We start from the raw sequence: 22008 nt of genomic DNA, 5'->3' as shown, positions 1-22008 counted from the left end.
CTCAAAATGTTTGTGGTTAATTCTCAAGCAAGAGACCACGTGGCCTAATGGATAAGGCGTCTGACTTCGGATCAGAAGATTAAGGGTTCGAGTCCCTTCGTGGTTGTCATCAGCATGATGGATCTTGATTGCTGTTGAAGAGCTTTAAAAGCCAGAAGTTGGTCTCGTTTTTGGAAAAAAGCCATCTCAAAGTGTTGATCTGAACTTGATGGATCGCGACTCCAGGCGAGCTGTCGAAGATGCTTGATGGAAAAAGTTGTTCACATGTTGTAGGACACAGTCTGTCTCAAAGTGTGTGTGGTTAAATTAGCAAGAAGTGAATACATGTCGTTACGGATAAGGCGTCTGGCTTATGGTGAGAAGATTGAGAGTCGCTGCCTCGTTGTCCACAGAATTGTGTTCCTTTCTCTGAACTGGGTCCGTCTTGATTCCTCTCAAGCTGTTGAAGATGCCTAATTAAGGAATGGTGTTCTTGTAATTGGAAACAAGCTATTTTAAAATGTTTGTGGTTACTTCTGAAGCAAGAGACCACGTGGCCTAATGGATAAGGCGTCTGACTTCGGATCAGAAGATTAAGGGTTCGAGTCCCTTCGTGGTTGTCATCTGCATGATGGTTCTTGATTGCTGTAGAAGAGCTTTAAAAGCCATAAGTTGGTCTCGTCTTTGGAAACAAGCCATCTCAAAGTGTTTATCTGAACTTGATGGATCGCGACTCCAGTTGAGCTGTCGAAGATGCTTTATAGAAAAAGTTGTTCACATGTTGTAGGAAACAAGTCTGTCTCAAAGTGTGTGTGGTTAAATTAGCAAGAAGTGAATACATGTCGTTACGGATAAGGCGTCTGACTTAAGGAATGGTGTTCTCGTAATTGGAAACAAGCTATCTCAAAATGTTTGTGGTTAATTTTTAAGCAAGAGACCACGTGGCCTAATGGATAAGGCGTCTGACTTAGGATCAGAAGATTAAGGGTTCGAGTCCCGTTGTGGTTGTCATCAGCATGATGGATCTTGACTGCTGTTGAAGAGCTTTAAAAGCCATAAGTTGTTCTCGTTTTTGAAAACAAGCCATCTCAAAGTGTTGATCTGAACTTGATGGATCGCGACTCCAGTCGAGCTGTCGAATATGCTTGATGGAAAAAGTTGTTCCCATGTTGTTGGAAACAGTCTGTCTCAAAGTGTGTGTGGTTAAATTAGCAAGAAGTGAATACATGTTGTTACGGATAAGGCATCTGACTTATGGTGAGAAGATTGAGAGTCGCTGCCTCGTTGTCCACAGAATTGTGTTCCTTTCTCTGAACTGGGTCCGTCTTGATTCCTCTCAAGCTGTTGAAGATGCCTAATTAAGGAATGGTGTTCTTGTAATTGGAAACAAGCTATCTCAAAATGTTTGTGGTTAATTTTTAAGCAAGAGACCACGTGGCCTAATGGATAAGGCGTCTGACTTAGGATCAGAAGATTAAGGGTTCGAGTCCCTTTGTGGTTGTCATCAGCATGATGGATCTTGATTGCTGTTGAAGAGCTTTAAAAGCCGTAAGTTGTTCTCGTTTTTGAAAACAAGCCATCTCAAAGTGTTGATCTGAACTTGATGGATCGCGACTCCAGTCGAGCTGTCGAAGATGCTTGATGGAAAAAGTTGTTCCCATGTTGTAGGAAACAGTCTGTCTCAAAGTGTGTGTGGTTAAATTAGCAAGAAGTGAATACATGTCGTTACGGAAAAGGCATCTGACTTAAGGAAGTGTTCTCGTAATTGGAAAAAAGCTATCTCAAAATGTTTATGGTTAGTTCTGAAGCAAGAGACCACGTGGCCTAATGGATAAGGCGTCTGACTTCGGATCAGAAGATTAAGGGTTCGAGTCCCTTCGTGGTTGTCATCAGCATGATGGATCTTGATTGCTGTTGAAGAGCTTTAAAAGCCAGAAGTTGGTCCCGTTTTTGGAAAAAAGCCATCTCAAAGTGTTGATCTGAACTTGATGGATCACGACTCCAGGCGAGCTGTCGAAGATGCTTGATGGAAAAAGTTGTTCACATGTTGTAGGACACAGTCTGTCTCAAAGTGTGTGTGGTTAAATTAGCAAGAAGTGAATACATGTCGTTACGGATAAGGCGTCTGGCTTATGGTGAGAAGATTGAGATTCGCTTCCTCGTTGTCCACAGAATTGTGTTCCTTTCTCTGAACTGGGTCCGTCTTGATTCCTCTCAAGCTGTTGAAGATGCCTAATTAAGGAATGGTGTTCTTGTAATTGGAAACAAGCTATTTTAAAATGTTTGTGGTTACTTCTGAAGCAAGAGACCACGTGGCCTAATGGATAAGGCGTCTGACATCGGATCAGAAGATTAAGGGTTCGAGTCCCTTCGTGGTTGTCATCTGCATGATGGTTCTTGATTGCTGTAGAAGAGCTTTAAAAGCCATAAGTTGGTCTCGTCTTTGGAAACAAGCCATCTCAAAGTGTTTATCTGAACTTGATGGATCGCGACTCCAGTTGAGCTGTCGAAGATGCTTTATAGAAAAAGTTGTTCACATGTTGTAGGAAACAAGTCTGTCTCAAAGTGTGTGTGGTTAAATTAGCAAGAAGTGAATACATGTCGTTACGGATAAGGCGTCTGACTTAAGGAATGGTGTTCTCGTAATTGGAAACAAGCTATCTCAAAATGTTTGTGGTTAATTTTTAAGCAAGAGACCACGTGGCCTAATGGATAAGGCGTCTGACTTAGGATCAGAAGATTAAGGGTTCGAGTCCCTTTGTGGTTGTCATCAGCATGATGGATCTTGATTGCTGTTGAAAAGCTTTAAAAGCCAGAAGTTGGTCTCGTTTTTGGAAAAAAGCCATCTCAAAGTGTTGATCTGAACTTGATGGATCGCGACTCCAGGCGAGCTGTCGAAGATGCTTGATGGAAAAAGTTGTTCCCATGTTGTAGGAAACAGTCTGTCTCAAAGTGTGTGTGGTTAAATTAGCAAGAAGTGAATACATGTCGTTACGGATAAGGCGTCTGACTTAAGGAATGGTGTTCTCGTAATTGGAAACAAGCTATCTCAAAATGTTTATGGTTAGTTCTGAAGCAAGAGACCACGTGGCCTAATGGATAAGGCGTCTGACTTCGGATAAGAAGATTAAGGGTTCGAGTCCCTTCGTGATTGTCATCAGCATGATGGATCTTGACTGCTGTTGAAGAGCTTTAAAAGCCATAAGTTGTTCTCGTTTTTGAAAACAAGCCATCTCAAAGTGTTGATCTGAACTTGATGGATCGCGACTCCAGTCGAGCTGTCGAATATGCTTGATGGAAAAAGTTGTTCCCATGTTGTTGGAAACAGTCTGTCTCAAAGTGTGTGTGGTTAAATTAGCAAGAAGTGAATACATGTTGTTACGGATAAGGCATCTGACTTATGGTGAGAAGATTGAGAGTCGCTGCCTCGTTGTCCACAGAATTGTGTTCCTTTCTCTGAACTGGGTCCGTCTTGATTCCTCTCAAGCTGTTGAAGATGCCTAATTAAGGAATGGTGTTCTTGTAATTGGAAACAAGCTATCTCAAAATGTTTGTGGTTAATTTTTAAGCAAGAGACCACGTGGCCTAATGGATAAGGCGTCTGACTTAGGATCAGAAGATTAAGGGTTCGAGTCCCTTTGTGGTTGTCATCAGCATGATGGATCTTGATTGCTGTTGAAGAGCTTTAAAAGCCGTAAGTTGTTCTCGTTTTTGAAAACAAGCCATCTCAAAGTGTTGATCTGAACTTGATGGATCGCGACTCCAGTCGAGCTGTCGAAGATGCTTGATGGAAAAAGTTGTTCCCATGTTGTAGGAAACAGTCTGTCTCAAAGTGTGTGTGGTTAAATTAGCAAGAAGTGAATACATGTCGTTACGGAAAAGGCATCTGACTTAAGGAAGTGTTCTCGTAATTGGAAAAAAGCTATCTCAAAATGTTTATGGTTAGTTCTGAAGCAAGAGACCACGTGGCCTAATGGATAAGGCGTCTGACTTCGGATCAGAAGATTAAGGGTTCGAGTCCCTTCGTGGTTGTCATCAGCATGATGGATCTTGATTGCTGTTGAAGAGCTTTAAAAGCCAGAAGTTGGTCCCGTTTTTGGAAAAAAGCCATCTCAAAGTGTTGATCTGAACTTGATGGATCACGACTCCAGGCGAGCTGTCGAAGATGCTTGATGGAAAAAGTTGTTCACATGTTGTAGGACACAGTCTGTCTCAAAGTGTGTGTGGTTAAATTAGCAAGAAGTGAATACATGTCGTTACGGATAAGGCGTCTGGCTTATGGTGAGAAGATTGAGATTCGCTTCCTCGTTGTCCACAGAATTGTGTTCCTTTCTCTGAACTGGGTCCGTCTTGATTCCTCTCAAGCTGTTGAAGATGCCTAATTAAGGAATGGTGTTCTTGTAATTGGAAACAAGCTATTTTAAAATGTTTGTGGTTACTTCTCAAGCAAGAGACCACGTGGCCTAATGGATAAGGCGTCTGACTTCGGATCAGAAGATTAAGGGTTCGAGTCCCTTCGTGGTTGTCATCTGCATGATGGTTCTTGATTGCTGTAGAAGAGCTTTAAAAGCCATAAGTTGGTCTCGTCTTTGGAAACAAGCCATCTCAAAGTGTTTATCTGAACTTGATGGATCGCGACTCCAGTTGAGCTGTCGAAGATGCTTTATAGAAAAAGTTGTTCACATGTTGTAGGAAACAAGTCTGTCTCAAAGTGTGTGTGGTTAAATTAGCAAGAAGTGAATACATGTCGTTACGGATAAGGCGTCTGACTTAAGGAATGGTGTTCTTGTAATTGGAAACAAGCTATCTCAAAATGTTTGTGGTTAATTTTTAAGCAAGAGACCACGTGGCCTAATGGATAAGGCGTCTGACTTAGGATCAGAAGATTAAGGGTTCGAGTCCCTTTGTGGTTGTCATCAGCATGATGGATCTTGATTGCTGTTGAACAGCTTTAAAAGCCGTAAGTTGTTCTCGTTTTTGAAAACAAGCCATCTCAAAGTGTTGATCTGAACTTGATGGATCGCGACTCCAGTCGAGCTGTCGAAGATGCTTGATGGAAAAAGTTGTTCCCATGTTGTTGGAAACAGTCTGTCTCAAAGTGTGTGTGGTTAAATTAGCAAGAAGTGAATACATGTTGTTACGGATAAGGCATCTGACTTATGGTGAGAAGATTGAGAGTCGCTGCCTCGTTGTCCACAGAATTGTGTTCCTTTCTCTGAACTGGGTCCGTCTTGATTCCTCTCAAGCTGTTGAAGATGCCTAATTAAGGAATGGTGTTCTTGTAATTGGAAACAAGCTATCTTAAAATGTTTGTGGTTAATTTTTAAGCAAGAGACCACGTGGCCTAATGGATAAGGCGTCTGACTTAGGATCAGAAGATTAAGGGTTCGAGTCCCTTTGTGGTTGTCATCAGCATGATGGATCTTGATTGCTGTTGAAGAGCTTTAAAAGCCGTAAGTTGTTCTCGTTTTTGAAAACAAGCCATCTCAAAGTGTTGATCTGAACTTGATGGATCGCGACTCCAGTCGAGCTGTCGAAGATGCTTGATGGAAAAAGTTGTTCCCATGTTGTAGGAAACAGTCTGTCTCAAAGTGTGTGTGGTTAAATTAGCAAGAAGTGAATACATGTCGTTACGGAAAAGGCATCTGACTTAAGGAAGTGTTCTCGTAATTGGAAAAAAGCTATCTCAAAATGTTTATGGTTAGTTCTGAAGCAAGAGACCACGTGGCCTAATGGATAAGGCGTCTGACTTCGGATCAGAAGATTAAGGGTTCGAGTCCCTTCGTGGTTGTCATCAGCATGATGGATCTTGATTGCTGTTGAAGAGCTTTAAAAGCCAGAAGTTGGTCCCGTTTTTGGAAAAAAGCCATCTCAAAGTGTTGATCTGAACTTGATGGATCACGACTCCAGGCGAGCTGTCGAAGATGCTTGATGGAAAAAGTTGTTCACATGTTGTAGGACACAGTCTGTCTCAAAGTGTGTGTGGTTAAATTAGCAAGAAGTGAATACATGTCGTTACGGATAAGGCGTCTGGCTTATGGTGAGAAGATTGAGATTCGCTTCCTCGTTGTCCACAGAATTGTGTTCCTTTCTCTGAACTGGGTCCGTCTTGATTCCTCTCAAGCTGTTGAAGATGCCTAATTAAGGAATGGTGTTCTTGTAATTGGAAACAAGCTATTTTAAAATGTTTGTGGTTACTTCTCAAGCAAGAGACCACGTGGCCTAATGGATAAGGCGTCTGACTTCGGATCAGAAGATTAAGGGTTCGAGTCCCTTCGTGGTTGTCATCTGCATGATGGTTCTTGATTGCTGTAGAAGAGCTTTAAAAGCCATAAGTTGGTCTCGTCTTTGGAAACAAGCCATCTCAAAGTGTTTATCTGAACTTGATGGATCGCGACTCCAGTTGAGCTGTCGAAGATGCTTTATAGAAAAAGTTGTTCACATGTTGTAGGAAACAAGTCTGTCTCAAAGTGTGTGTGGTTAAATTAGCAAGAAGTGAATACATGTCGTTACGGATAAGGCGTCTGACTTAAGGAATGGTGTTCTTGTAATTGGAAACAAGCTATCTCAAAATGTTTGTGGTTAATTTTTAAGCAAGAGACCACGTGGCCTAATGGATAAGGCGTCTGACTTAGGATCAGAAGATTAAGGGTTCGAGTCCCTTTGTGGTTGTCATCAGCATGATGGATCTTGATTGCTGTTGAACAGCTTTAAAAGCCGTAAGTTGTTCTCGTTTTTGAAAACAAGCCATCTCAAAGTGTTGATCTGAACTTGATGGATCGCGACTCCAGTCGAGCTGTCGAAGATGCTTGATGGAAAAAGTTGTTCCCATGTTGTAGGAAACAGTCTGTCTCAAAGTGTGTGTGGTTAAATGAGCAAGAAGTGAATACATGTCGTTACTGATAAGGCGTCTGGCTTATGGTGAGAAGATTGAGAGTCGCTTCCTCGTTGTCCACAGAATTGTGTTCGTTTCTCTGAACTAGATCCATCTTGACTCCTCTCAAGCTGTTGAAGATGCCTAATTAAGAAATGGTGTTTTTGTAACTGGAAACAAGCTATCTCAAAATGTTTGTGGTTAATTCTTAAGCAAGAGACCACGTGGCCTAATGGATAAGGCGTCTGACTTCAAATCAGAAGATTTAGGGTTCAAGTCCCTTTGTGGCTGTCATCAGCATGATGGATCTTCATTGCTGTTGAAGAGCTTTAAAAGCCATAAGTTGGTCTCGTTTTTGAAAACAAGCCATCTCAAAGTGTTGATCTGAACTTGATGGATCGCGACTCCAGTCGAGCTGTCGAAGATGCTTGATGGAAAAAGTTGTTCCCATGTTGTAGGAAACAGTCTGTCTCAAAGTGTGTGTGGTTAGATCAGCAAGAAGTGAATACATGTCGTTACGGATAAGGCGTCTGACTTAAGGAATAGTGTTCTCGTAATTGGAAACAAGCTATCTCAAAATGTTTGTGGTTAGTTCGGAAGCAACAGACCAAGTGGCCTAATGGATAAGGCGTCTGACTTCGGATCAGAAGATTAAGGGTTCGAGTCCCTTCGTGATTGTCATCAGCATGATGGATCTTGATTGCCGTTGAAGAGCTTTAAAAGCCATAAGTTGGTCTCGTTTATGGAAAAAAGCCATCTCAAAGTGTTGATCTGAACTTGATGAATCGCGTCTTCAGTCGAGCTGTCGAAGATGCTTGATTGGAAAAGTTGTTCCCATGTTGTTGGAAACAGTCTGTCTCAAAGTGTGTGTGGTTAAATTAGCAAGAAGTGAATACATGTTGTTACGGATAAGGCGTCTGACTTAAGGAATAGTGTTCTCGTAATTGGAAACAAGCTATCTTAAAATGTTTATGGTTAGTTCTGAAGCAAGAGACCACGTGGCCTAATGGATAAGGCGTCTGACTTCGGATCAGAAGATTAAGGGTTTGAGTCCCTTTGTGATTGTCATCAGCATGATGGATCTTGATTGCTGTTGAAGAGCTTTAAAAGCCATAAGTTGGTCTCGTTTTTGGAAAAAAGCCATCTCAAAGTGTTGATCTGAACTTGATGAATCGCGTCTTCAGTCGAGCTGTCGAAGATGCTTGATTGGAAAAGTTGTTCCCATGTTGTTGGAAACAGTCTGTCTCAAAGTGTGTGTGGTTAAATTAGCAAGAAGTGAATACATGTCGTTACGGATAAGGCGTCTGATTTATGGTGAGAAGATTGAGAGTCGCTTCCTCGTTGTCCACAGAATTGTGTTCCTTTCTCTGAACTGGGTCCGTCTTGATTCCTCTCAAGCTGTTGAAGATGCCTAATTAAGGAATGGTGTTCTTGTAATTGGAAACAAGCTATTTTAAAATGTTTGTGGTTACTTCTGAAGCAAGAGACCACGTGGCCTAATGGATAAGACGTCTGACTTCGGATCAGAAGATTAAGGGTTCGAGTCCCTTCGTGGTTGTCATCAGCATGATGGTTCTTGATTGCTGTTGAACAGCTTTAAAAGCCGTAAGTTGTTCTCGTTTTTGAAAACAAGCCATCTCAAAGTGTTGATCTGAACTTGATGGATCGCGACTCCAGTCGAGCTGTCGAAGATGCTTGATGGAAAAAGTTGTTCCCATGTTGTAGGAAACAGTCTGTCTCAAAGTGTGTGTGGTTAAATTAGCAAGAAGTGAATACATGTCGTTACGGAAAAGGCATCTGACTTAAGGAATAGTGTTCTCGTAATTGGAAAAAAGCTATCTCAAAATGTTTATGGTTAGTTCTGAAGCAAGAGACCACGTGGCCTAATGGATAAGGCGTCTGACTTCGGATCAGAAGATTAAGGGTTCGAGTCCCTTCGTGGTTGTCATCAGCATGATGGATCTTGATTGCTGTTGAAGAGCTTTAAAAGCCATAAGTTGGTCTCGTTTATGGAAAAAAGCCATCTCAAAGTGTTGATCTGAATTTGATGAATCGCGTCTTCAGTCGAGCTGTCGAAGATGCTTGATTGGAAAAGTTGTTCCCATGTTGTTAGAAACAGTCTGTCTCAAAGTGTGTGTGGTTAAATTAGCAAGAAGTGAATACATGTTGTTACGGATAAGGCGTCTGACTTATGGTGAGAAGATTGAGAGTCGCTGCCTCGTTGTCCACAGAATTGTGTTCCTTTCTCTGAACTGGGTCCGTCTTGATTCCTCTCAAGCTGTTGAAGATGCCTAATTAAGAAATGGTGTTCTTGTAATTGGAAACAAGCTATCTCAAAATGTTTGTGGTTAATTTTTAAGCAAGAGACCACGTGGCCTAATGGATAAGGCGTCTGACTTAGGATCAGAAGATTAAGGGTTCGAGTCCCTTTGTGGTTGTCATCAGCATGATGGATCTTGATTGCTGTTGAACAGCTTTAAAAGCCGTAAGTTGTTCTCGTTTTTGAAAGCAAGCCATCTCAAAGTGTTGATCTGAACTTGATGGATCGCGACTCCAGTCGAGCTGTCGAAGATGCTTGATGGAAAAAGTTGTTCCCATGTTGTAGGAAACAGTCTGTCTCAAAGTGTGTGTGGTTAAATGAGCAAGAAGTGAATACATGTCGTTACGGATAAGGCGTCTGGCTTATGGTGAGAAGATTGAGAGTCGCTGCCTCGTTGTCCACAGAATTGTGTTCCTTTCTCTGAACTGGGTCCGTCTTGATTCCTCTCAAGCTGTTGAAGATGCCTAATTAAGGAATGGTGTTCTTGTAATTGGAAACAAGCTATCTCAAAATGTTTGTGGTTAATTCTCAAGCAAGAGACCACGTGGCCTAATGGATAAGGCGTCTGACTTCGGATCAGAAGATTAAGGGTTCGAGTCCCTTCGTGGTTGTCATCAGCATGATGGATCTTGATTGCTGTTGAAGAGCTTTAAAAGCCAGAAGTTGGTCTCGTTTTTGGAAAAAAGCCATCTCAAAGTGTTGATCTGAACTTGATGGATCGCGACTCCAGGCGAGCTGTCGAAGATGCTTGATGGAAAAAGTTGTTCACATGTTGTAGGACACAGTCTGTCTCAAAGTGTGTGTGGTTAAATTAGCAAGAAGTGAATACATGTCGTTACGGATAAGGCGTCTGGCTTATGGTGAGAAGATTGAGAGTCGCTGCCTCGTTGTCCACAGAATTGTGTTCCTTTCTCTGAACTGGGTCCGTCTTGATTCCTCTCAAGCTGTTGAAGATGCCTAATTAAGGAATGGTGTTCTTGTAATTGGAAACAAGCTATCTCAAAATGTTTGTGGTTAATTCTCTAGCAAGAGACCACGTGGCCTAATGGATAAGGCGTCTGACTTCGGATCAGAAGATTAAGGGTTCGAGTCCCTTCGTGGTTGTCATCAGCATGATGGATCTTGATTGCTGTTGAAGAGCTTTAAAAGCCAGAAGTTGGTCTCGTTTTTGGAAAAAAGCCATCTCAAAGTGTTGATCTGAACTTGATGGATCGCGACTCCAGGCGAGCTGTCGAAGATGCTTGATGGAAAAAGTTGTTCCCATGTTGTAGGAAACAGTCTGTCTCAAAGTGTGTGTGGTTAAATTAGCAAGAAGTGAATACATGTCGTTACGGATAAGGCGTCTGACTTAAGGAATGGTGTTCTCGTAATTGGAAACAAGCTATCTCAAAATGTTTGTGGTTAGTTCTGAAGCAAGAGACCACGTGGCCTAATGGATAAGGCGTCTGACTTCGGATCAGAAGATTAAGGGTTCGAGTCCCTTCGTGGTTGTCATCAGCATGATGGATCTTGATTGCTGTTGAAGAGCTTTAAAAGCCATAAGTTGGTCTCGTTTATGGAAAAAAGCCATCTCAAAGTGTTGATCTGAACTTGATGGATCGCGACTCCAGTCGAGCTGTCGAAGATGCTTGATGGAAAAAGTTGTTCCCATGTTGTAGGAAACAGTCTGTCTCAAAGTGTGTGTGGTTAAATGAGCAAGAAGTGAATACATGTCGTTACTGATAAGGCGTCTGGCTTATGGTGAGAAGATTGAGAGTCGCTTCCTCGTTGTCCACAGAATTGTGTTCCTTTCTCTGAACTGGGTCCGTCTTGATTCCTCTCAAGCTGTTGAAGATGCCTAATTAAGGAATGGTGTTCTTGTAATTGGAAACAAGCTATCTCAAAATGTTTGTGGTTCATTTTTAAGCAAGAGACACGTGGCCTAATGGATAAGGCGTCTGAATTAGGATCAGAAGATTAAGGGTTCGAGTCCCTTTGTGGTTGTCATCAGCATGATGGATCTTGATTGCTGTTGAACAGCTTTAAAAGCCGTAAGTTGTTCTCGTTTTTGAAAACAAGCCATCTCAAAGTGTTGATCTGAACTTGATGGATCGCGACTCCAGTCGAGCTGTCGAAGATGCTTGATGGAAAAAGTTGTTCCCATGTTGTAGGAAACAGTCTGTCTCAAAGTGTGTGTGGTTAAATGAGCAAGAAGTGAATACATGTCGTTACTGATAATGCGTCTGGCTTATGGTGAGAAGATTGAGAGTCGCTTCCTCGTTGTCCACAGAATTGTGTTCCTTTCTCTGAACTGGGTCCGTCTTGATTCCTCTCAAGCTGTTGAAGATGCCTAATTAAGGAATGGTGTTCTTGTAATTGGAAACAAGCTATCTCAAAATGTTTGTGGTTAATTTTTAAGCAAGAGACCACGTGGCCTAATGGATAAGGCGTCTGACTTCGGATCAGAAGATTAAGGGTTCGAGTCCCTTCGTGGTTGTCATCAGCATGATGGATCTTGATTGCTGTTGAAGAGCTTTAAAAGCCAGAAGTTGGTCTCGTTTTTGAAAACAAGCCATCTCAAAGTGTTGATCTGAACTTGATGGATCGCAACTCCAGTCGATATGTCGAAGATGCTTGATGGAAAAAGTTGTTCCCATGTTGTAGGAAACAGTCTGTCTCAAAGTGTGTGTGGTTAAATGAGCAAGAAGTGAATACATGTCGTTACTGATAAGGCGTCTGGCTTATGGTGAGAAGATTGAGAGTCGCTTCCTCGTTGTCCACAGAATTGTGTTCCTTTCTCTGAACTAGATCCATCTTGACTCCTCTCAAGCTGTTGAAGATGCCTAATTAAGAAATGGTGTTTTTGTAACTGGAAACAAGCTATCTCAAAATGTTTGTGGTTAATTCTTAAGCAAGAGACCACGTGGCCTAATGGATAAGGCGTCTGACTTCAAATCAGAAGATTTAGGGTTCAAGTCCCTTTGTGGCTGTCATCAGCATGATGGATCTTCATTGCTGTTGAAGAGCTTTAAAAGCCATAAGTTGGTCTCGTTTATGGAAAAAAGCCATCTCAAAGTGTTGATCTGAACTTGATGAATCGCGTCTTCAGTCGAGCTGTCGAAGATGCTTGATTGGAAAAGTTGTTCCCATGTTGTTGGAAACAGTCTGTCTCAAAGTGTGTGTGGTTAAATTAGCAAGAAGTGAATACATGTTGTTACGGATAAGGCGTCTGACTTATGGTGAGAAGATTGAGAGTCGCTGCCTCGTTGTCCACAGAATTGTGTTCCTTTCTCTGAACTGGGTCCGTCTTGATTCCTCTCAAGCTGTTGAAGATGCCTAATTAAGGAATGGTGTTCTTGTAATTGGAAACAAGCTATCTCAAAATGTTTGTGGTTAATTCTCAAGCAAGAGACCACGTGGCCTAATGGATAAGGCGTCTGACTTCGGATCAGAAGATTAAGGGTTCGAGTCCCTTCGTGGTTGTCATCTGCATGATGGTTCTTGATTGCTGTAGAAGAGCTTTAAAAGCCATAAGTTGGTCTCGTCTTTGGAAACAAGCCATCTCAAAGTGTTTATCTGAACTTGATGGATCGCGACTCCAGTTGAGCTGTCGAAGATGCTTTATAGAAAAAGTTGTTCACATGTTGTAGGAAACAAGTCTGTCTCAAAGTGTGTGTGGTTAAATTAGCAAGAAGTGAATACATGTCGTTACGGATAAGGCGTCTGACTTAAGGAATGGTGTTCTTGTAATTGGAAACAAGCTATCTCAAAATGTTTGTGGTTAATTTTTAAGCAAGAGACCACGTGGCCTAATGGATAAGGCGTCTGACTTAGGATCAGAAGATTAAGGGTTCGAGTCCCTTTGTGGTTGTCATCAGCATGATGGATCTTGATTGCTGTTGAACAGCTTTAAAAGCCGTAAGTTGTTCTCGTTTTTGAAAACAAGCCATCTCAAAGTGTTGATCTGAACTTGATGGATCGCGACTCCAGTCGAGCTGTCGAAGATGCTTGATGGAAAAAGTTGTTCCCATGTTGTAGGAAACAGTCTGTCTCAAAGTGTGTGTGGTTAAATGAGCAAGAAGTGAATACATGTCGTTACTGATAAGGCGTCTGGCTTATGGTGAGAAGATTGAGAGTCGCTTCCTCGTTGTCCACAGAATTGTGTTCGTTTCTCTGAACTAGATCCATCTTGACTCCTCTCAAGCTGTTGAAGATGCCTAATTAAGAAATGGTGTTTTTGTAACTGGAAACAAGCTATCTCAAAATGTTTGTGGTTAATTCTTAAGCAAGAGACCACGTGGCCTAATGGATAAGGCGTCTGACTTCAAATCAGAAGATTTAGGGTTCAAGTCCCTTTGTGGCTGTCATCAGCATGATGGATCTTCATTGCTGTTGAAGAGCTTTAAAAGCCATAAGTTGGTCTCGTTTTTGAAAACAAGCCATCTCAAAGTGTTGATCTGAACTTGATGGATCGCGACTCCAGTCGAGCTGTCGAAGATGCTTGATGGAAAAAGTTGTTCCCATGTTGTAGGAAACAGTCTGTCTCAAAGTGTGTGTGGTTAGATCAGCAAGAAGTGAATACATGTCGTTACGGATAAGGCGTCTGACTTAAGGAATAGTGTTCTCGTAATTGGAAACAAGCTATCTCAAAATGTTTGTGGTTAGTTCGGAAGCAACAGACCAAGTGGCCTAATGGATAAGGCGTCTGACTTCGGATCAGAAGATTAAGGGTTCGAGTCCCTTCGTGATTGTCATCAGCATGATGGATCTTGATTGCCGTTGAAGAGCTTTAAAAGCCATAAGTTGGTCTCGTTTATGGAAAAAAGCCATCTCAAAGTGTTGATCTGAACTTGATGAATCGCGTCTTCAGTCGAGCTGTCGAAGATGCTTGATTGGAAAAGTTGTTCCCATGTTGTTGGAAACAGTCTGTCTCAAAGTGTGTGTGGTTAAATTAGCAAGAAGTGAATACATGTTGTTACGGATAAGGCGTCTGACTTAAGGAATAGTGTTCTCGTAATTGGAAACAAGCTATCTTAAAATGTTTATGGTTAGTTCTGAAGCAAGAGACCACGTGGCCTAATGGATAAGGCGTCTGACTTCGGATCAGAAGATTAAGGGTTTGAGTCCCTTTGTGATTGTCATCAGCATGATGGATCTTGATTGCTGTTGAAGAGCTTTAAAAGCCATAAGTTGGTCTCGTTTTTGGAAAAAAGCCATCTCAAAGTGTTGATCTGAACTTGATGAATCGCGTCTTCAGTCGAGCTGTCGAAGATGCTTGATTGGAAAAGTTGTTCCCATGTTGTTGGAAACAGTCTGTCTCAAAGTGTGTGTGGTTAAATTAGCAAGAAGTGAATACATGTCGTTACGGATAAGGCGTCTGATTTATGGTGAGAAGATTGAGAGTCGCTTCCTCGTTGTCCACAGAATTGTGTTCCTTTCTCTGAACTGGGTCCGTCTTGATTCCTCTCAAGCTGTTGAAGATGCCTAATTAAGGAATGGTGTTCTTGTAATTGGAAACAAGCTATTTTAAAATGTTTGTGGTTACTTCTGAAGCAAGAGACCACGTGGCCTAATGGATAAGACGTCTGACTTCGGATCAGAAGATTAAGGGTTCGAGTCCCTTCGTGGTTGTCATCAGCATGATGGTTCTTGATTGCTGTTGAACAGCTTTAAAAGCCGTAAGTTGTTCTCGTTTTTGAAAACAAGCCATCTCAAAGTGTTGATCTGAACTTGATGGATCGCGACTCCAGTCGAGCTGTCGAAGATGCTTGATGGAAAAAGTTGTTCCCATGTTGTAGGAAACAGTCTGTCTCAAAGTGTGTGTGGTTAAATTAGCAAGAAGTGAATACATGTCGTTACGGAAAAGGCATCTGACTTAAGGAATAGTGTTCTCGTAATTGGAAAAAAGCTATCTCAAAATGTTTATGGTTAGTTCTGAAGCAAGAGACCACGTGGCCTAATGGATAAGGCGTCTGACTTCGGATCAGAAGATTAAGGGTTCGAGTCCCTTCGTGGTTGTCATCAGCATGATGGATCTTGATTGCTGTTGAAGAGCTTTAAAAGCCATAAGTTGGTCTCGTTTATGGAAAAAAGCCATCTCAAAGTGTTGATCTGAATTTGATGAATCGCGTCTTCAGTCGAGCTGTCGAAGATGCTTGATTGGAAAAGTTGTTCCCATGTTGTTAGAAACAGTCTGTCTCAAAGTGTGTGTGGTTAAATTAGCAAGAAGTGAATACATGTTGTTACGGATAAGGCGTCTGACTTATGGTGAGAAGATTGAGAGTCGCTGCCTCGTTGTCCACAGAATTGTGTTCCTTTCTCTGAACTGGGTCCGTCTTGATTCCTCTCAAGCTGTTGAAGATGCCTAATTAAGAAATGGTGTTCTTGTAATTGGAAACAAGCTATCTCAAAATGTTTGTGGTTAATTTTTAAGCAAGAGACCACGTGGCCTAATGGATAAGGCGTCTGACTTAGGATCAGAAGATTAAGGGTTCGAGTCCCTTTGTGGTTGTCATCAGCATGATGGATCTTGATTGCTGTTGAACAGCTTTAAAAGCCGTAAGTTGTTCTCGTTTTTGAAAGCAAGCCATCTCAAAGTGTTGATCTGAACTTGATGGATCGCGACTCCAGTCGAGCTGTCGAAGATGCTTGATGGAAAAAGTTGTTCCCATGTTGTAGGAAACAGTCTGTCTCAAAGTGTGTGTGGTTAAATGAGCAAGAAGTGAATACATGTCGTTACGGATAAGGCGTCTGGCTTATGGTGAGAAGATTGAGAGTCGCTGCCTCGTTGTCCACAGAATTGTGTTCCTTTCTCTGAACTGGGTCCGTCTTGATTCCTCTCAAGCTGTTGAAGATGCCTAATTAAGGAATGGTGTTCTTGTAATTGGAAACAAGCTATCTCAAAATGTTTGTGGTTAATTCTCAAGCAAGAGACCACGTGGCCTAATGGATAAGGCGTCTGACTTCGGATCAGAAGATTAAGGGTTCGAGTCCCTTCGTGGTTGTCATCAGCATGATGGATCTTGATTGCTGTTGAAGAGCTTTAAAAGCCAGAAGTTGGTCTCGTTTTTGGAAAAAAGCCATCTCAAAGTGTTGATCTGAACTTGATGGATCGCGACTCCAGGCGAGCTGTCGAAGATGCTTGATGGAAAAAGTTGTTCACATGTTGTAGGACACAGTCTGTCTCAAAGTGTGTGTGGTTAAATTAGCAAGAAGTGAATACATGTCGTTACGGATAAGGCGTCTGGCTTATGGTGAGAAGATTGAGAGTCGCTGCCTCGTTGTCCACAGAATTGTGTTCCTTTCTCTGAACTGGGTCCGTCTTGATTCCTCTCAAGCTGTTGAAGATGCCTAATTAAGGAATGGTGTTCTTGTAATTGGAAACAAGCTATCTCAAAATGTTTGTGGTTAATTCTCTAGCAAGAGACCACGTGGCCTAATGGATAAGGCGTCTGACTTCGGATCAGAAGATTAAGGGTTCGAGTCCCTTCGTGGTTGTCATCAGCATGATGGATCTTGATTGCTGTTGAAGAGCTTTAAAAGCCAGAAGTTGGTCTCGTTTTTGGAAAAAAGCCATCTCAAAGTGTTGATCTGAACTTGATGGATCGCGACTCCAGGCGAGCTGTCGAAGATGCTTGATGGAAAAAGTTGTTCCCATGTTGTAGGAAACAGTCTGTCTCAAAGTGTGTGTGGTTAAATTAGCAAGAAGTGAATACATGTCGTTACGGATAAGGCGTCTGACTTAAGGAATGGTGTTCTCGTAATTGGAAACAAGCTATCTCAAAATGTTTGTGGTTAGTTCTGAAGCAAGAGACCACGTGGCCTAATGGATAAGGCGTCTGACTTCGGATCAGAAGATTAAGGGTTCGAGTCCCTTCGTGGTTGTCATCAGCATGATGGATCTTGATTGCTGTTGAAGAGCTTTAAAAGCCATAAGTTGGTCTCGTTTATGGAAAAAAGCCATCTCAAAGTGTTGATCTGAACTTGATGGATCGCGACTCCAGTCGAGCTGTCGAAGATGCTTGATGGAAAAAGTTGTTCCCATGTTGTAGGAAACAGTCTGTCTCAAAGTGTGTGTGGTTAAATGAGCAAGAAGTGAATACATGTCGTTACTGATAAGGCGTCTGGCTTATGGTGAGAAGATTGAGAGTCGCTTCCTCGTTGTCCACAGAATTGTGTTCCTTTCTCTGAACTGGGTCCGTCTTGATTCCTCTCAAGCTGTTGAAGATGCCTAATTAAGGAATGGTGTTCTTGTAATTGGAAACAAGCTATCTCAAAATGTTTGTGGTTCATTTTTAAGCAAGAGACACGTGGCCTAATGGATAAGGCGTCTGAATTAGGATCAGAAGATTAAGGGTTCGAGTCCCTTTGTGGTTGTCATCAGCATGATGGATCTTGATTGCTGTTGAACAGCTTTAAAAGCCGTAAGTTGTTCTCGTTTTTGAAAACAAGCCATCTCAAAGTGTTGATCTGAACTTGATGGATCGCGACTCCAGTCGAGCTGTCGAAGATGCTTGATGGAAAAAGTTGTTCCCATGTTGTAGGAAACAGTCTGTCTCAAAGTGTGTGTGGTTAAATGAGCAAGAAGTGAATACATGTCGTTACTGATAATGCGTCTGGCTTATGGTGAGAAGATTGAGAGTCGCTTCCTCGTTGTCCACAGAATTGTGTTCCTTTCTCTGAACTGGGTCCGTCTTGATTCCTCTCAAGCTGTTGAAGATGCCTAATTAAGGAATGGTGTTCTTGTAATTGGAAACAAGCTATCTCAAAATGTTTGTGGTTAATTTTTAAGCAAGAGACCACGTGGCCTAATGGATAAGGCGTCTGACTTCGGATCAGAAGATTAAGGGTTCGAGTCCCTTCGTGGTTGTCATCAGCATGATGGATCTTGATTGCTGTTGAAGAGCTTTAAAAGCCAGAAGTTGGTCTCGTTTTTGAAAACAAGCCATCTCAAAGTGTTGATCTGAACTTGATGGATCGCAACTCCAGTCGATATGTCGAAGATGCTTGATGGAAAAAGTTGTTCCCATGTTGTAGGAAACAGTCTGTCTCAAAGTGTGTGTGGTTAAATGAGCAAGAAGTGAATACATGTCGTTACTGATAAGGCGTCTGGCTTATGGTGAGAAGATTGAGAGTCGCTTCCTCGTTGTCCACAGAATTGTGTTCCTTTCTCTGAACTAGATCCATCTTGACTCCTCTCAAGCTGTTGAAGATGCCTAATTAAGAAATGGTGTTTTTGTAACTGGAAACAAGCTATCTCAAAATGTTTGTGGTTAATTCTTAAGCAAGAGACCACGTGGCCTAATGGATAAGGCGTCTGACTTCAAATCAGAAGATTTAGGGTTCAAGTCCCTTTGTGGCTGTCATCAGCATGATGGATCTTCATTGCTGTTGAAGAGCTTTAAAAGCCATAAGTTGGTCTCGTTTATGGAAAAAAGCCATCTCAAAGTGTTGATCTGAACTTGATGAATCGCGTCTTCAGTCGAGCTGTCGAAGATGCTTGATTGGAAAAGTTGTTCCCATGTTGTTGGAAACAGTCTGTCTCAAAGTGTGTGTGGTTAAATTAGCAAGAAGTGAATACATGTTGTTACGGATAAGGCGTCTGACTTATGGTGAGAAGATTGAGAGTCGCTGCCTCGTTGTCCACAGAATTGTGTTCCTTTCTCTGAACTGGGTCCGTCTTGATTCCTCTCAAGCTGTTGAAGATGCCTAATTAAGGAATGGTGTTCTTGTAATTGGAAACAAGCTATCTCAAAATGTTTGTGGTTAATTCTCAAGCAAGAGACCACGTGGCCTAATGGATAAGGCGTCTGACTTCGGATCAGAAGATTAAGGGTTCGAGTCCCTTCGTGGTTGTCATCAGCATGATGGATCTTGATTGCTGTTGAAGAGCTTTAAAAGCCAGAAGTTGGTCTCGTTTTTGGAAAAAAGCCATCTCAAAGTGTTGATCTGAACTTGATGGATCGCGACTCCAGGCGAGCTGTCGAAGATGCTTGATGGAAAAAGTTGTTCCCATGTTGTAGGAAACAGTCTGTCTCAAAGTGTGTGTGGTTAAATGAGCAAGAAGTGAATACATGTCGTTACGGATAAGGCGTCTGGCTTATGGTGAGAAGATTGAGAGTCGCTTCCTCGTTGTCCACAGAATTGTGTTCCTTTCTCTGAACTGGGTCCGTCTTGATTCCTCTCAAGCTGTTGAAGATGCCTAATTAAGGAATGGTGTTCTTGTAATTGGAAACAAGCTATCTCAAAATGTTTGTGGTTAATTCTCAAGCAAGAGACCACGTGGCCTAATGGATAAGGCGTCTGACTTCGGATCAGAAGATTAAGGGTTCGAGTCCCTTCGTGGTTGTCATCAGCATGATGGATCTTGATTGCTGTTGAAGAGCTTTAAAAGCCAGAAGTTGGTCTTGTTTTTGGAAAAAAGCCATCTCAAAGTGTTGATCTGAACTTGATGGATCGCGACTCCAGGCGAGCTGTCGAAGATGCTTGATGGAAAAAGTTGTTCACATGTTGTAGGACACAGTCTGTCTCAAAGTGTGTGTGGTTAAATTAGCAAGAAGTGAATACATGTCGTTACGGATAAGGCGTCTGGCTTATGGTGAGAAGATTGAGAGTCGCTTCCTCGTTGTCCACAGAATTGTGTTCCTTTCTCTGAACTGGGTCCGTCTTGATTCCTCTCAAGCTGTTGAAGATGCCTAATTAAGGAATGGTGTTCTTGTAATTGGAAACAAGCTATCTCAAAATGTTTGTGGTTAATTCTCTAGCAAGAGACCACGTGGCCTAATGGATAAGGCGTCTGACTTCGGATCAGAAGATTAAGGGTTCGAGTCCCTTCGTGGTTGTCATCAGCATGATGGATCTTGATTGCTGTTGAAGAGCTTTAAAAGCCGGAAGTTGGTCTCGTTTTTGGAAAAAAGCCATCTCAAAGTGTTGATCTGAACTTGATGGATCGCGACTCCAGGCGAGCTGTCGAAGATGCTTGATGGAAAAAGTTGTTCACATGTTGTAGGACACAGTCTGTCTCAAAGTGTGTGTGGTTAAATTAGCAAGAAGTGAATACATGTCGTTACGGATAAGGCGTCTGACTTAAGGAATGGTGTTCTCGTAATTGGAAACAAGCTATCTCAAAATGTTTGTGGTTAATTTTTAAGCAAGAGACCACGTGGCCTAATGGATAAGGCGTCTGACTTCGGATCAGAAGATTAAGGGTTCGAGTCCCTTTGTGGTTGTAATCAGCATGATGGATCTTGATTGCTGTTGAACAGCTTTAAAAGCCGTAAGTTGTTCTCGTTTTTGAAAACAAGCCATCTCAAAGTGTTGATATGAACTTGATGGATCGCAACTCCAGTCGAGCTGTCGAAGATGCTTGATGGAAAAAGTTGTTCCCATGTTGTAGGAAACAGTCTGTCTCAAAGTGTGTGTGGTTAAATTAGCAAGAAGTGAATACATGTCGTTACGGAAAAGGCATCTGACTTAAGGAATAGTGTTCTCGTAATTGGAAACAAGCTATCTCAAAATGTTTATGGTAAGTTCTGAAGCAAGAGACCACGTGGCCTAATGGATAAGGCGTCTGACTTCGGATCAGAAGATTAAGGGTTCGAGTCCCTTCGTGGTTGTCATCAGCATGATGGTTCTTGATTGCTGTTGAACAGCTTTAAAAGCCGTAAGTTGTTCTCGTTTTTGAAAACAAGCCATCTCAAAGTGTTGATCTGAACTTGATGGATCGCGACTCCAGTCGAGCTGTCGAAGTTGCTTGATGGAAAAAGTTGTTCACATGTTGTAGGAAACAGTCTGTCTCAAAGTGTGTGTGGTTAAATTAGCAAGAAGTGAATACATGTCGTTACGGATAAGGCGTCTGATTTATGGTGAGAAGATTGAGAGTCGCTTCCTCGTTGTCCACAGAATTGTGTTCCTTTCTCTGAACTGGGTCCGTCTTGATTCCTCTCAACCTGTTGAAGATGCCTAATTAAGGAATGGTGTTCTTGTAATTGGAAACAAGCTATCTCAAAATGTTTGTGGTTCATTTTTAAGCAAGAGACCACGTGGCCTAATGGATAAGGCGTCTGACTTAGGATCAGAAGATTAAGGGTTCGAGTCCCTTTGTGGTTGTCATCAGCATGATGGATCTTGATTGCTGTTGAACAGCTTTAAAAGCCGTAAGTTGTTCTCGTTTTTGAAAACAAGCCATCTCAAAGTGTTGATCTGAACTTGATGGATCGCGACTCCAGTCGAGCTGTCGAAGATGCTTGATGGAAAAAGTTGTTCCCATGTTGTAGGAAACAGTCTGTCTCAAAGTGTGTGTGGTTAGATTAGCAAGAAGTGAATACATGTCGTTACGGATAAGGCGTCTGACTTAAGGAATAGTGTTCTCGTAATTGGAAACAAGCTATCTCAAAATGTTTGTGGTTAATTCGGAAGCAATAGACCAAGTGGCCTAATGGATAAGGCGTCTGACTTCGGATCAGAAGATTAAGGGTTTGAGTCCGTTTGTGGTTGTCATCAGCATGATGGATCTTGATTGCTGTTGAAGAGCTTTAAAAGCCATAAGTCGGTCTCGTTTTTGAAAACAAGCCATCTCAAAGTGTTGATCTGAACTTGATGGATCGCGACTCCAGTCGAGCTGTCGAAGATGCTTGATGGAAAAAGTTGTTCCCATGTTGTAGGAAACAGTCTGTCTCAAAGTGTGTGTGGTTAAATTAGCAAGAAGTGAATACATGTCGTTACGGATAAGGCGTCTGACTTAAGGAATGGTGTTCTCGTAATTGGAAACAAGCTATCTCAAAATGTTTGTGGTTAATTTTTAAGCAAGAGACCACGTGGCCTAATGGATAAGGCGTCTGACTTCGGATCAGAAGAT

The 22008-nt window shown here is 42.0% G+C and overlaps 22 non-coding genes across 22 annotated transcripts; all 22 read left to right on the top strand.

Moving 5' to 3' along the window:
- The first annotated feature begins 33 nt into the window (after nt 1-33).
- Nucleotides 34-106, top strand: trnar-ucg (transfer RNA arginine (anticodon UCG)). Its single transcript has one exon. It is a non-coding gene; the product is annotated as a tRNA-Arg (tRNA).
- Nucleotides 107-526: 420 nt separating this feature from the next.
- trnar-ucg (transfer RNA arginine (anticodon UCG)) lies at nt 527-599 on the top strand. The gene has a single exon. It is a non-coding gene; the product is annotated as a tRNA-Arg (tRNA).
- A 1193-nt stretch (nt 600-1792) lies between these two features.
- On the top strand, nt 1793-1865 carry trnar-ucg (transfer RNA arginine (anticodon UCG)). The gene has a single exon. It is a non-coding gene; the product is annotated as a tRNA-Arg (tRNA).
- Nucleotides 1866-3938: 2073 nt separating this feature from the next.
- trnar-ucg (transfer RNA arginine (anticodon UCG)) lies at nt 3939-4011 on the top strand. The gene has a single exon. It is a non-coding gene; the product is annotated as a tRNA-Arg (tRNA).
- Nucleotides 4012-4431: 420 nt separating this feature from the next.
- Nucleotides 4432-4504, top strand: trnar-ucg (transfer RNA arginine (anticodon UCG)). Its single transcript has one exon. It is a non-coding gene; the product is annotated as a tRNA-Arg (tRNA).
- Nucleotides 4505-5697: 1193 nt separating this feature from the next.
- On the top strand, nt 5698-5770 carry trnar-ucg (transfer RNA arginine (anticodon UCG)). Its single transcript has one exon. It is a non-coding gene; the product is annotated as a tRNA-Arg (tRNA).
- A 420-nt stretch (nt 5771-6190) lies between these two features.
- trnar-ucg (transfer RNA arginine (anticodon UCG)) lies at nt 6191-6263 on the top strand. The gene has a single exon. It is a non-coding gene; the product is annotated as a tRNA-Arg (tRNA).
- A 2462-nt stretch (nt 6264-8725) lies between these two features.
- On the top strand, nt 8726-8798 carry trnar-ucg (transfer RNA arginine (anticodon UCG)). The gene has a single exon. It is a non-coding gene; the product is annotated as a tRNA-Arg (tRNA).
- A 913-nt stretch (nt 8799-9711) lies between these two features.
- Nucleotides 9712-9784, top strand: trnar-ucg (transfer RNA arginine (anticodon UCG)). The gene has a single exon. It is a non-coding gene; the product is annotated as a tRNA-Arg (tRNA).
- A 420-nt stretch (nt 9785-10204) lies between these two features.
- On the top strand, nt 10205-10277 carry trnar-ucg (transfer RNA arginine (anticodon UCG)). The gene has a single exon. It is a non-coding gene; the product is annotated as a tRNA-Arg (tRNA).
- A 314-nt stretch (nt 10278-10591) lies between these two features.
- Nucleotides 10592-10664, top strand: trnar-ucg (transfer RNA arginine (anticodon UCG)). The gene has a single exon. It is a non-coding gene; the product is annotated as a tRNA-Arg (tRNA).
- A 912-nt stretch (nt 10665-11576) lies between these two features.
- Nucleotides 11577-11649, top strand: trnar-ucg (transfer RNA arginine (anticodon UCG)). The gene has a single exon. It is a non-coding gene; the product is annotated as a tRNA-Arg (tRNA).
- Nucleotides 11650-12562: 913 nt separating this feature from the next.
- On the top strand, nt 12563-12635 carry trnar-ucg (transfer RNA arginine (anticodon UCG)). The gene has a single exon. It is a non-coding gene; the product is annotated as a tRNA-Arg (tRNA).
- Nucleotides 12636-15097: 2462 nt separating this feature from the next.
- trnar-ucg (transfer RNA arginine (anticodon UCG)) lies at nt 15098-15170 on the top strand. The gene has a single exon. It is a non-coding gene; the product is annotated as a tRNA-Arg (tRNA).
- A 913-nt stretch (nt 15171-16083) lies between these two features.
- On the top strand, nt 16084-16156 carry trnar-ucg (transfer RNA arginine (anticodon UCG)). The gene has a single exon. It is a non-coding gene; the product is annotated as a tRNA-Arg (tRNA).
- A 420-nt stretch (nt 16157-16576) lies between these two features.
- On the top strand, nt 16577-16649 carry trnar-ucg (transfer RNA arginine (anticodon UCG)). Its single transcript has one exon. It is a non-coding gene; the product is annotated as a tRNA-Arg (tRNA).
- Nucleotides 16650-16963: 314 nt separating this feature from the next.
- On the top strand, nt 16964-17036 carry trnar-ucg (transfer RNA arginine (anticodon UCG)). The gene has a single exon. It is a non-coding gene; the product is annotated as a tRNA-Arg (tRNA).
- Nucleotides 17037-17948: 912 nt separating this feature from the next.
- On the top strand, nt 17949-18021 carry trnar-ucg (transfer RNA arginine (anticodon UCG)). The gene has a single exon. It is a non-coding gene; the product is annotated as a tRNA-Arg (tRNA).
- A 913-nt stretch (nt 18022-18934) lies between these two features.
- Nucleotides 18935-19007, top strand: trnar-ucg (transfer RNA arginine (anticodon UCG)). Its single transcript has one exon. It is a non-coding gene; the product is annotated as a tRNA-Arg (tRNA).
- Nucleotides 19008-19427: 420 nt separating this feature from the next.
- trnar-ucg (transfer RNA arginine (anticodon UCG)) lies at nt 19428-19500 on the top strand. Its single transcript has one exon. It is a non-coding gene; the product is annotated as a tRNA-Arg (tRNA).
- A 420-nt stretch (nt 19501-19920) lies between these two features.
- Nucleotides 19921-19993, top strand: trnar-ucg (transfer RNA arginine (anticodon UCG)). The gene has a single exon. It is a non-coding gene; the product is annotated as a tRNA-Arg (tRNA).
- A 701-nt stretch (nt 19994-20694) lies between these two features.
- trnar-ucg (transfer RNA arginine (anticodon UCG)) lies at nt 20695-20767 on the top strand. Its single transcript has one exon. It is a non-coding gene; the product is annotated as a tRNA-Arg (tRNA).
- Nucleotides 20768-22008: the final 1241 nt, after the last annotated feature.

The sequence above is a fragment of the Osmerus mordax genome, chromosome 17, assembly GCF_038355195.1.
Source record: "Osmerus mordax isolate fOsmMor3 chromosome 17, fOsmMor3.pri, whole genome shotgun sequence".
NCBI lineage: Eukaryota > Metazoa > Chordata > Actinopteri > Osmeriformes > Osmeridae > Osmerus > Osmerus mordax.
This window is presented reverse-complemented; position numbering and strand designations above follow the sequence as displayed.